This window comes from Anolis carolinensis, chromosome 1, assembly GCF_035594765.1.
Source record: "Anolis carolinensis isolate JA03-04 chromosome 1, rAnoCar3.1.pri, whole genome shotgun sequence".
NCBI lineage: Eukaryota > Metazoa > Chordata > Lepidosauria > Squamata > Dactyloidae > Anolis > Anolis carolinensis.
Window position 1 is genome coordinate 160,313,962 of NC_085841.1, and position 12,861 is coordinate 160,326,822.

Here is a 12,861-nt window from a genome sequence, read left to right on the forward strand (position 1 = left end):
TTTCTCCCCCTTGCAAGCCATGGGGAGCTAGTGAAGCCTTCCCTACAGGCGCCGGCTGGGCCCTTGCTCCAGGCCCATCATGTTGCTCTGACTGCTTCCCTGGGTGAGAGAGTGAGGGCGGCGGCGGCAGCAAAAGCCTGGAAAAGACAGCCAGGTCTTCCCTCTGCCTACACTCCAGCTGGGCCACGCCGAGAAACGTGGAGGGCTCAGAAGAAGGGGCGGAGCAGAGGCAGAAGCCAGACCTGGCTGCCTCTTCCAGGCTTTTGCTGCTGCTGCCGGCCTTCACTCTCTCATCCACCCTCACTCACTCATCCGGCTGGAGCAGCATTCTTTCTTCCCTGGCTGCAGGGAAGCAGCCAGAGCAACATGACGGGCCCGGAGCAAGGGCCCAGCAGGCACTGGTAGGGAAGGGTTGCAAGGGGCAGAAAGGCCACATAATAATGAAAATAATGTTTAAATATACCTCTGTTAACCCGCAAAACAACACATCTGCGAAAAGCGACCTGCAAAGTAGTGGGGGAACACTGTATATGTCTATCTCATGTGTAAATAGCTGCCATCATCTTTGGATGTAGAGTGGATTATAACAATTATTTAATGGAGCTTTTGGAGCTCTAAGGCTGGGATAGGGATAACATAGTTTTAAAAGGAGTTTCTAAGCAGTACTTTTGTTTGGTTTAGGAATATGTAAGAAATCCATCAGTTTAATTTTTGAGCACAGATCTTACAGTTATCCTGGTGGATACAACCCAAGTGCTGAACTGCTCTCCATTTAGGAGAAGTAAATTGTAAGGAGTAGTGAATGTGCAAACTCTTGGTCAAAATGTGCAAACTCTTGGTACATATCCTGCTAAAAAAGTAGACAGCAGCAAACTTTGCATGCCCTTTAGGATGCATAATAGTATACCCAAACATATTTGTTACTCTTTGGATTACTAGAGTATGCCTGACAGCTTACCCCTTTGCCTTTCCAAGTAACGTGTCCAAACACTGATTAATGGTGATGTCAAATTCCTTTCTTGGTGTTGCCAGAATACACCAGTTCATGCCTTAGAAGTAGTAAGGTTTGCATGAATTCGAAGTAATCTTTAGGAAGAATTTTAAAATTCTGAATGTGTTTGGGGTGGGGGGAAATCCTTTGAATAATCCTTTGAAGATTGCATGCTCAGCGGAATACAATTTGATTGCCAAGGATGAAAAAAGAGAGATGAGAAGAGAAGTGGATTCAAGATGTATCTCTGCTTGCTGTCCTTGCTGATGTGAAAACTTCTGCTCTATTGGACTTTTAGGAATTTATTGCAATGGACTTTAGAATGATGTTATTGTATGTTTTTAATCTGTACTGTCTTTAATCATTTGTAAGCTGCTCTGAACCCCAGAACTGAGGAAAAGGCAAGATGATGGTAGTAGTGATGGTGGTGATTATAGTTATGATGATTGGTGCATAACAGGTTATACTACAAGTTTAGGAAGTCTTCCACTTTAATTTTGTGATAAGATGTTAATGGAGAAGAAAAAGAGGATAAATAAGGATCGGACTATAAGCAGTATAATTAACCTGGCTGTATACAGTTGTGACATATACATACTTGTAACAGTACAAAGTGAATTTTGTAACATAGTATGGAAATTTCTTACCCAATTAAAATGTCATAAACTTGTAAGTTGTTTCAGGTGTTCCATCCTGTCAAATCTGCACTTCATGTTCCTATGCCCAAACTATGCCATAAATATTGGTTTTGGGGGTAAGATGTGGGGCAACTGGACAAGACCATTAGAGATCTATGATCAGATCTCCTGTTGTTGAGTTGGAGTAGTAGGAAAAAGAGGATGAGTTATCACAAGCTACTTTACCTATTTCTCATGACATCACCCTGTAAATTGTAAGGGAAAAAATGGTGGGATTTTTGGAAGGAAACATTACTAGGACATAAAGGGCAAAGCATTCTCTCCCAGCTTAGCATTTCTTCATTCCTGGTTTGCAAGCACCAATAATTACTCTTCGGGTGAGGATTTGTCCAAAATTTGATACATGGAACCCTGTTCAGCATTTTCTTGAGCTATATTGCTTTAGGTACTCAGTGACATCAGCTCAAAATATATCTGAAATACTTGTCCGAGGTCTGATTTGGTATATTTTGGATGTTTCTTTATGAAGCACGCTGTAGGCTTATCTGGGAACATTTGAGTTATACCTCAAACATCTTTCACCTGCTGTTGCTTGATGTCAGGACAGCAGCTGTCAACAAGAAACGGTTTCAACTGGCTTATTTTTAGCATACCTGTCCAGCAGTCTAGAGGTGTCCTCTAATTCTAATTGCTTTCCAAGTTGTGCAGATATTAGAAATTCAATAATCGAGGAGACAGTTTCCTATTATAGATGTCTGAAGGAGTATGAGGACATACTCTTCTTCATCCCTGTGATTGAATGAATGCTTTGGAAAATATAAATGTTGGCCTGACGCTGTTTAATATATTCATTAGTTAGTGACTTCAAAAGGGAATGAAAAGTACACAGCCTCAATGTACAGATAGTGCCAAATTAGGAGATAAAATTTATCTCAACAAAGTATAAGTACTGGCAGGAATACAAAGGCCCACATTTAATAAGCACACATTTAATGAGGATAAATACAAAATTCTGCTGCTAAGCAAGAAGCATTATGCTACTACTTAGGAGTTCCTTTCTGTGCCTCTGTTCCCTAGGTAGGCAACTGGAGAGTGTTAGCTGATTAAGTAATTATTGATGAGCAATCAAATGGGCTGAGAAAAGAAACATCATGGGTAATTTGGGGGGGGGGGGGTAGATAGCTCTGCTTACCAATCTAGCATTAGTGAGGTCTTTGCTAAAGTACTGTGTCATTGCTACACTTCAGAAATGACCCATGAAAGCTGGACATAATCCAGAGGAAAGCAGCAAAATTACTCGAAGGTCTGGAAAGTATCACATGTAACAAGTCTGTAACAAGTTGAGATTGTTTAATTTGGAAAAGGACAAATGGGTGACTTTACGTACACAAAGGTACTTTGATGTGTGTCCAAGAACATATTTATCTCCTCATCTGCTGTTTGTGGGAGTGGAGGTTTAATTTCTTTTTTGTGCTAGATTTATCTTTAATTTTCTTTTCCTGCCTTAATGCCTATAATTCTGCTGTCATTATAGTCTCAGAAATGTTATGTATTGTTTTACAGTTTGATGTTGCCTTCTGTATATGTGAGATTTACTACAGGGTAAGCAAAAAATAATAAATGGTTGCCTTGAGTAGAGTCAGATTTGAACATTTGCAATGGACAAGCTGTGTGTCGAGAATATATCTCCAAATCCTTGAGTAATAGATGCCAGAAAGTACTTGAAGAATGGTGTAGCAATGAAACATACTAACTAAAGTTGTGCTGGAACTGTATTACTAAGATGAGCTACGGTCTTAGATTATTTGTATGGCCACAATGCACTATGCTCAAAGACCTTTGCAAAAACAAAAACAATGATCACAATTAAAAGTATATATTTACATCTTGTTAACTCAAATACAGGTCAACAAATGAGCATAACATGCAGCAAGTCAGTTAATAGGCAACTGATTTGTAGGGCTGGGGAGCAGAGCTGGTCCAACAATGAGGCGAATTAAGCGGTCGCTTCGGGTGCAAAACATACGGGGGCGCAGTCGAGACTGCTTTTTCTGTTGATTTGTTGTAAAGCATGATATTTTGGTGCTTAATTTGTAAAATCTTAATGTAATTTGATGTTTAATAGGCTTTTCCTTAATCCCTTCTTATTATCCAACATTTTCGCTTATCCAACACTTTTATTTTTCAGTGATTGGGTTGGGGGGGGTGCCAAAATTCTGTTCGTCTACACTTGAAAAATACCTAGGGCTGGCTCTGCTGGGGAGGCAACAGACTTTGCTGGTTCATGGACGCTTCATGCATCCTAGTCTCCTCCTTCCCAGGACTATATATATAATACTAGCTTGGGGACCTGGCGGTGCCCGGGTCATTTGAGAAAGTTGTGTGCCAAGTTTAGTCCAGATCCAAAGTTGTCTGGGTTCAGTGCTGTCTGTATAAGGGTGAACTACAACTCATAGAGCAAAGGTCAATTAGCCCAATACCCTGCCTGTATGCATAGTTGGGTACGATGAGGCAGTGTGCCAAGTTTGGTCTAGATCCGTCATTGGGTGGGTTGAGTGCTGTCTGGATACAACTACAACTCACAGAGGCAAATGCAGCTGAACTACAACTCCCTTTCCCCCCAACTTGTATTGGTTATGCGGGCTCTGTGTGGCAAGTTTGGTCCTGGTCCATCATCGGTGGGGTTCGAAGTGCTCATTCATTGCAGGTGAACTATAAATCCTAGTACCTACTACTCCCAAATGTCCAGGCCAATTCCCCTCCAAACCCACCAGTCTTCAAATTTGGGCATATCAGGTATGCATGGCAAATTTGGCCCAGACCCACCATTGTTTGGGTTCATAGCATTCTGGGTGTAGGTGAAGTACCACTCCTAAAAATTCCGCAGTGGGAGTTACAATGCTCTGACTTGATGCAGGGTAAACTACAACTTCAATCTCACAAACTCCTCCAGTAAGTTTAGTTGCAGCTCAATTTTGCTGTTTGTTATACAGACAGATTGGAAAGGGAAGGAGAGTAGGTGGGGTCATGCAAATTCCACAGCAATGGAGAACCTTGGGATGCCTGCCTGTGGTGCAAGAGCAGTAGGCGGGGCGATGAAAATTTCACAGGAATGGAGAACGCTGGGATGCCTGCCTGTGGTGGAAGAAAAAGCAAAATGTAGGATGAAATGGTCCCCAAATGAAAGCATTCCTTGTGTGGTGATTTGTAGTGTTTGGGGAGGACATTGGCAGGGGTTGGGCTACATTTTCAAGGTGCTCACTGTAACTGCAATGTGAGTGCAAAGTAGTGACTTGCTGGCTTTTCAGGAGTGGGAAGTGTAGCCTGTTTGTGGAGGCCGGAGGCTGTCTGTGTGAGCGGACATGTGTGCCACATACACACATACGGGTTTTCACTTTTATTATGGATTTAGATTTAGATTTAGATTTAGATTAGATTAGATTTCGTATTGTGAGTAGATTTACAGATTTAATACCTACACATCATTTATCTATTACCACATTTCTTCACTCCTCTTTTATTCTATATTATCTAGTCATCTAATATATCATCGTTCTATTCACTCATTTTTCCCTCCCTCCCCTCCCCCTCCACTAAATATTCTACATGTTTATGTGAAAAAATATTTGATTGGAATCCAAGATGCATTTACTGTCACCCATTTGAAATCCACATTGTCCCATTCCAGAGGTGCCTACTAAAAAGTAAATTATCCAACCGTATAACCCCCCACCCCAAAGTGTTCTAGGATGCAAGTCCTATTCCAAGAAGGTACAGAATGTTAAAAATGTGACACAGAGCCATCATAAAAATCAGCAACAACTGGTGGCCAAGTATGATTATCTTCCAAAAGCAGAGTCTTGGCAATGGGTCTGTAAATGACTGTTCTGGATCCCCCTGGTCTTTTACATTGTGAACATAGTTTTCCAGATGCCATCCTCTTGGCATATTCTTCTTGTTGCCCTCTATTCAAGCCTTTTTGGTGTCATTCATCACAGCTGACCTCCAGTTGCAATGCTCTCGAGTGCCAGGACTTCCCAGTTTTTGGTATTCAACCATTTTTTTTAAGGTCAGTTTTAAGCACATCTTTACATCTCTTTTGTTGTCCACCATTTTTCCATTTTTTGTTGTTGAGTTGAGAATAAAGTAACTTCTTTGGGAAATGGTGACTGGACATTCAGACATAGAGCACCCTGTAGAGAAAGGCATATCCATGTAAAAAATAGCTGCAAGACAAAAACCAAGTAACTCAAAAGTCGCTTAGATTAATAGGTGAAAAGCCATCTCAATGTTGCATTTTGCCAGCTCTGTTTCTGTAGGGGATATGTTCCTGAATTTATCTTGGAAAGAGGAAACCATGGAAAATAGTGAACCATATTTAAATAAATCACTTCTATCAGAGGTCACCATGAAACAAGCCTGCATAACCTCCAGTCCTCCAGGTATTTTGGACTTCAGTTCCTAAATTCCTGTCAATTGGAAAAGCTGGCTAGGGCTTCTGGCTGCTGGAGACCTAAACACCTGAAGGGCCACCGGTTGTGCAGATCTGCCATAGAGTCTTCCTGGAGAGGACATATTTTGGGCACAGAGATCATACTGTAAATTGCTAGTATCCTGTAGTCAGCAAAAGAGCCAAACAAGGTAAAATGGTTAAAGAAAAACAGTGTGATCAAAATTAAACGTGCTAAAGGCAAAATAAACAGAATAATAAACCTTTTCTAAGGCCTTTTCAATGGCAGTTTTATACATGCTATTCATAACAAACATATAAATTGCATTAGCTAGCCATAAGTTATGCTACTTGTATGTATAGAAAAAACCTTAGAACTGTCAAATGACATGCTTATAATGTTCAGATCAAACTAATGAACTTTGTAGTATTTTGAGTTTAAAATACCTGGCATGAGCATTATTAAACTTCATAATAGGAATATCAAATGAAGTGTGTGTGGGGGGGGGGAGCAAAATCCTAAAAATACACTGATCTCTTCTTAGACTTTGGGCTGTTGACATGCTTCTTTTTCCCTGTGCCAAATAAAAGACTTTGCCTGCTTTTATTCATTTGCATAATCTCATCCTTTTAAAATGAGATGATTGTGCATGAACTAACAGGATTATTGGTTAAAGCTTGGAAAGAATCTAATGTTCGTTATGCACAAATCTTTGAAAATGAATTTTAACACATGTTTAAAGGTGACTAAAGCGTGGATGCATGTGGCTGTGAGGGAGTCAATGCAACTTAGCAGGTAGTATTAGGGTTTCGATTTCAGGGAACTAGATTTGTACCTGATCTGAAGCATTAACATTCCAAAGTGCTGGGCAACTAATTCATGGATATGTATACAAGGGCACTTTGGCTTTCATTACTTGAACAGGATCTTTCAGTGGGACAAGTTAATTAACCGATTATGGGATTGTGCATTCTATCCAGTTTTCCATCTTCAAAGTAGGAATGTGTAAAATACACACTAGGTATGATGCAGAGTAGGCTTGCATTAGAACTTTTGAACCATATGGATTTTTTAAAAAATATATTTCTTTGTTTCTTGGTTTATTTGTTGGATTTATTCTCAACCATTTTTCCCAGACTGAGAATAATACTATTTTTTTCTTCCATCTATACAGAAATACTATGTGCTTTTTTGCATTTCAAGAGGGTTTTTAAAAACTTTTTGTGTGTAAAATATTATTATGTTTAATAATGGAAAAATAATGTATTTGTGTATTTTAAATTGCTTTGTAGAAACAATATTCTTCACAAAATATTTTTGATATAAGCATGTGTTTTCTGCATGCACACACAAAGGAGCACTGGTTTACACAAAAAAGAATGGATTATATGTTGACAGTATCCCATAAGTGATACATTAAATCTTCATTTCTTGTACCTCTTTAACTCAGAAATGGTGACTATAAAGGGCTGTAAAAAGATGAGTACTATTTAAATCTGCTGAAGTTGCATTAGTTACATGCTTCCTAATGTTGCATGAACATATGACCAATTCCAGTAACTGAGAAATAAAATACAAATGGCCTCTGAATTTCATTCCTTCCTATACATTATCTTTGTTTTCCCATTTCTACAAAATCAGAGCACTCCAACCATTCCCTCATTGCAGAAGGTGAGATGTCTCAAATGTGCTCCATAGCAGTTATTAATAAGTTTGAAATAAATATCCTTACTGTTCTGGGTAAACCAGATTCTATAATAATTCATAAAACAATACATAATTAACAATGCACTTAGAAAATCTTTTTTTAAAAAATAGAGCCCCCGATGGTGCAATGGGTTAAACCCTTGTGCCAGCAGGACTGCTGACCATTAGGTCAGCAGTTCAAATCCAGGGAGAGTGGGTGAGTTCCCTCTATCAGCTCCAGCTCCCCATGTGGGGACATGAGAGAAGCCTCCCACAAGAATGGTAAAACATCAAACATCTAGGCATCCCCTGGGCAACTTCCTTGCAAATGACCAATTCTCTCACACCAGAAGTGACTTGCAGTTTCTCAAGTCGCTCCTGACTAAAACAAAAAACAAAAACAAAAAAAAAACTTACTGCCAAATAAAGTAAACATATAATACATGCATACTGGTATTCCTGTTACATTTGATCTATACTTGCTTTGGTTGTCTGACATTTCCAACATGCATAAAAGATAGCTGAAAATGCCAAGTTCAATACAATTGGTGGCAAATTCCATCTGAGGACTGCCTTACATTGAATCTGAGGCTGAGGAGTTTTTCACCTCAAGCTCTGGATTGAATCTGCAATATTCTGCATGCAAAGCTGTGCTCCGCAGCTCTTCCCTTTGTTCTCCTAAAATGAATATTCAAAAGTTGGAGTACAAAAAGAGCTTGAATCTTTAAATTTCTAGATTGTAAGTATGAGAATTCCTCAATCAACATGACCCCCATCTATGCAGGTTGTGAGATTTTGGGAGTTCTAATCCAAACAAATACTTTTTCCATATGCTTCTATACATGGAATTTAAACACTCATAAATTAATTCATCTTTCCTGTCTCTTTTGTTCTGTTCATCCAATCTTCCCAAGAGATCATTTGAACCAACTGGGCTCTTTTGGCCCAAACTGAGCTCACTTCTGGACTATATCCTTTTTGAGAAATGATTTAACAAAGACCAGACATATTTTAGAACACACACACACACACACACACACACACCCCTACACCTCTTTGGCCTGAAGAAAAAATGCGATCTCTCCTAGCATGCAATGTACATTTTGTGAAGAACAACAAAGTCCGCCTCATTGATTTGCTGAACAATTGACCTGAATAATACACTTTAGAATAAGAAACTTCCTTTCTTTCCTGTACGTCTATTTTATACTTGATATTACTTTTTTGGTATTTGTATTCATACATCAATTGCATGTGTCTATTGATATGTGTGTTCAAGTATTTTGCAAAACTAAATAATTCAATAAGGATGTATCAGTATGTCTCAGTACAGCATGGAGAAAAACTAGAAGATCCTATTGCTGTGTGTGCCTTCCCCACTCCCAATTTGAATATCTCCCTAATTATTTCAGATAACTGCAATAATCATCTGGAAATGTTATTTGTCCCCTTTTAATAATGGTTATTGCAAGTCAGAAGTTGTGAATGAGCATGATGGTTGCTTCATTTATATTTGATTTGCTACAGCCTTTTTAATTTAACCTTCTTCTAACATTGCATCCAACATTGCATTCTTATTCCAGTGACAAACAGATCATGAAAGATGCATGTAAGAACTCAAAGTGATATTCAGCATGATAATGAGATTCCTCCACTTGTGGGATACTTATGCCTACATGAGTATCGGAGGGATTTCTGAATTGAGATTGCTACCTAAGCCACTACGTGCTGCCTACATAAGATGCTTGCAAGCTACTGATTTTTGTGAGTTACACAAAGGTTCTAAATTTAAGTAATCTTAACAAATCACATATATTTCTGATAACAAACACTGTCTAAAAAATACATTGATCATCATCATTATCATCACGACCTTCAATGTAAGAAAAGAAAAACATAGATCTGATCATTACATACCACTGCAGTTAGGAAATGACATCAGATAAAATAATGTCATTTGGAATGATTCTAAGGTCACTTCATCCAGCTTGAAACTTAGATATACTGTCTTATATGCAATATAGGCATCTGTGATTATTTTCCTCAGTTTTAAAATATGTTGATGACAGTTTATTTGTGTACCAAGTAACGTTTCTAGTAAATGTCAAGGGTTCTTGTTTATTCATTCAGTTGCTTCCAACTTTTCATAACCTCATGCCAGAACTCCCTGTCAGCCATTGCCACCCCCAGCTCCTTCAAAGTCAAGGCAGTCACTTCAAGGATACCATCCATCCATCTTGCCCTTGGTCGGCCCCTCTTCCTTTTGCCTTCCATTTTCCCCAGCATCATGATCTTCTCCAAGCTTTCCTGTCTTCTCATTATGTGGCCAAAGTACTTCATCTTTTCCTCTAATATCCTTCCCTCCAATGCTAAGGGTACTTTGAACAAATTTTGGCAAGAATTGTCCAGATTTTATGCCATTCCATTATATATCCCCACCCAGAGTCCCCTTGGGGAGATAGGGCGGAATACAAATAAAGTGTTGTTGTTATTATTTTATTGTATGACACAGCAAACAAGATAGATATGCTGGATTTCGTTTGACAAAATCACAAGTCGAATACTTCCCAAGTGTCTAGGACTGTGTGATGTATTTTCGGATGATGCGTGCAGATCCCAGAAGGGTGGCCTTTTGCAGTTGACATATCGTAATTTTGTCAATGTCTATTGTTTCCAAATGCTGGCTGAGATCTTTTGGCATGGCACCCAGTGTGCCCATCATCACGGGGACCACCTGCACTGGTTTCTGCCAAAGTCTTTGAAGTTCAGTCTTGAGGTCTTGATAGCGGCTGAGTTTTTCCTGTTGTTTTTCGTCAATGCGACTGTCACCTGGGATGGCAACATCAATGATCCAAACCTTTTTCTTTTCCACAACTGTGATGTCTGGTGTGTTGTGTTCCAGAACTTTGTCAGTCTGGATTCGGAAGTCCCACAGTATCTTTGCATGCTCATTTTCCAATACTTTTGCAGGTTTGTGATCCCACCAGGTCTTTGCTGCTGGGAAATGGTACTTGAGGCATAAGTTCCAATGAATCGTTTGGGCCACATAGTTGTGCCTCTGTTTGTAGTCTGTCTGTGCAATTTTCTTACAGCAGCTGAGGATATGATCAATGGTTTCCTTGCAGAGTCTGCATTTTGGGTCATCAGCTGATTTTTCGATCTTGGCCTTAATTGCATTTGTTCTGATGGCTTGCTCCTGGGCTGCAAGGATCAGGCCTTCTGTCTCCTTCTTCAGGGTCCCATTCGTGAGCCATAGCCAGGTCTTCTCCTTATCAGCTTTTCCTTCAGTTTTGTCAAGGAACTTTCCATACAATATTTTGTTGTGCCAGCTCTCAGCTGTCAGTTGTTGTTGTTGTTGTTGTTGTTGTTCTTCTTCTTCTTCTTCTTCTTCTTCTTCTTCTTCCTATTATTATTATTATTATTATTATTATTATTAAAAAGAATAAGAAGATCAAGTCAGGAAATTACTAATGTACTCAATCACTTTTAAATGTTGTAATTACAAACTTCTGTTTAAAAACTGTGTAACGGGGCTGAATACCAAAGACATCTAATCTCATCTGAGCTTGAAGCTAAGCAGAATGAACTTGTTTAGTACTTTGATAGCTGACCACCAATAAGTGCCAGGTGCTGTAGGCTATATTTGGGAAAAAACAACTTGCAAAACCAATATGCAAAACCAATAGGCTATATTTGGGAAAAAACAACTTGCAAAACCTCTGAATATTTCTTGCCTCAGAAACCCCTATGAACTTTATGGGGTTACCATAAGTCAACAGGCAACACACACATACACACATACATCAGAAACCAATTATCTATTGTATATTTAAAAGGTTTCCAGGCTCTTTTCCAGCCTCCTGTTGATGCAAAAAATCCATTGCTGCAGCAGCCATACAAAATCTCTAACACATTTATAGGCACTGTCTTTCAATGAAGTCACCTCCCTTGTCAAATAGTTGATGCAGTCAGTAAATTCTTATTGTTTATTCAAAATCCCCTTTCTTGCCATTTTAAGTCATTAATTAATATCCTATCCCTTAAGGCCTTTATACATTACTTTAAACCATGTAGATTTCTTGGAATATCAATTAATCTCAGCTTTAGTTTTGTTTTACAAGAAAGAATCATTCATTGTATGAAGGCCCATTTCTGCTGTAGGTGATATTGCTGTTTTAGCTCAAGCAGACATCTGCCTCTTTCAGCCTTAGGTTTATGAGGAAATTTGCTTGAGATCGGTGGGTGATGACTGGTTCTGACCTCCGGGATTGACTATGAAAGCCTCATGGTAATTAATGAAGAAAATAACAGTAGGGCTTATGTAAAGGACTCCCTTGAATGTTTGGCAACTGCAAGCAGATGATGAACACGTTCAAGAATCTGGGTTGCTGACGGAGGCTTGGAAACTTCCTGCACAGTTGGCGATTGATCTCATGCTGTTAGAGGAAATTGTTAATTATGGTTTAAATAATCATTCATTGTATGTTGTGATGATCAGAGCCCATGTGGCACTAATCTTTTTACCAGGTTCTCTTCATGTCTGAGAATGCCAGCTGCTATCTCACTTGTTCTCTGGCAAGGAGGCTGTCTTTTGCTGTTTCCTTTATTAGCTGCATATTCCTCTTTGGCATTTTTGTGCCAATCATATTTGGGAGCAACCAGTGAAAATATATAGATGGATTTATATTCTTGTTACAAGAAATTTGCCAGTGATCTGCCAATTTATTTTTTCATGTGATAACTGGTATATATGGGACACAGTTGTTAAGCCTTTCTCTCTGAAGCACTTGCTTTCTATATGAAGAGTTTATATGAATGAGATGGAGGTCTCTGCTTCCAGTTACAAATGTTATAGTTCTGAATTCTCTCAACTCATTACATGTCACCTTAAAATGAGCATTGACTCTTGAAGGTAAGACTTCGAGTTTCCCAGAGGTAAGATGACAATAGCTTTGTGAATTGTTTGACAAAATGCTCTGAAAATGATAAAATTAACAGTCAACTTCAGAACCTACATCGAGAGTTTTGAAAAGAGAGCACAATTATGAATGTCAAACATACCCCCATTATTTTATGGATGAAGAATAACTGAAAC

The 12,861-nt window shown here is 39.0% G+C and overlaps 1 protein-coding gene across 2 annotated transcripts in view; it reads left to right on the forward strand.

The window, feature by feature from the left end:
• plcb1 (phospholipase C beta 1) overlaps positions 1 to 12,861 on the forward strand; it is a 650,154-nt gene that overhangs the window by 583,980 nt on the left and 53,313 nt on the right. The gene's annotated exons all lie outside the window — the stretch shown is intronic.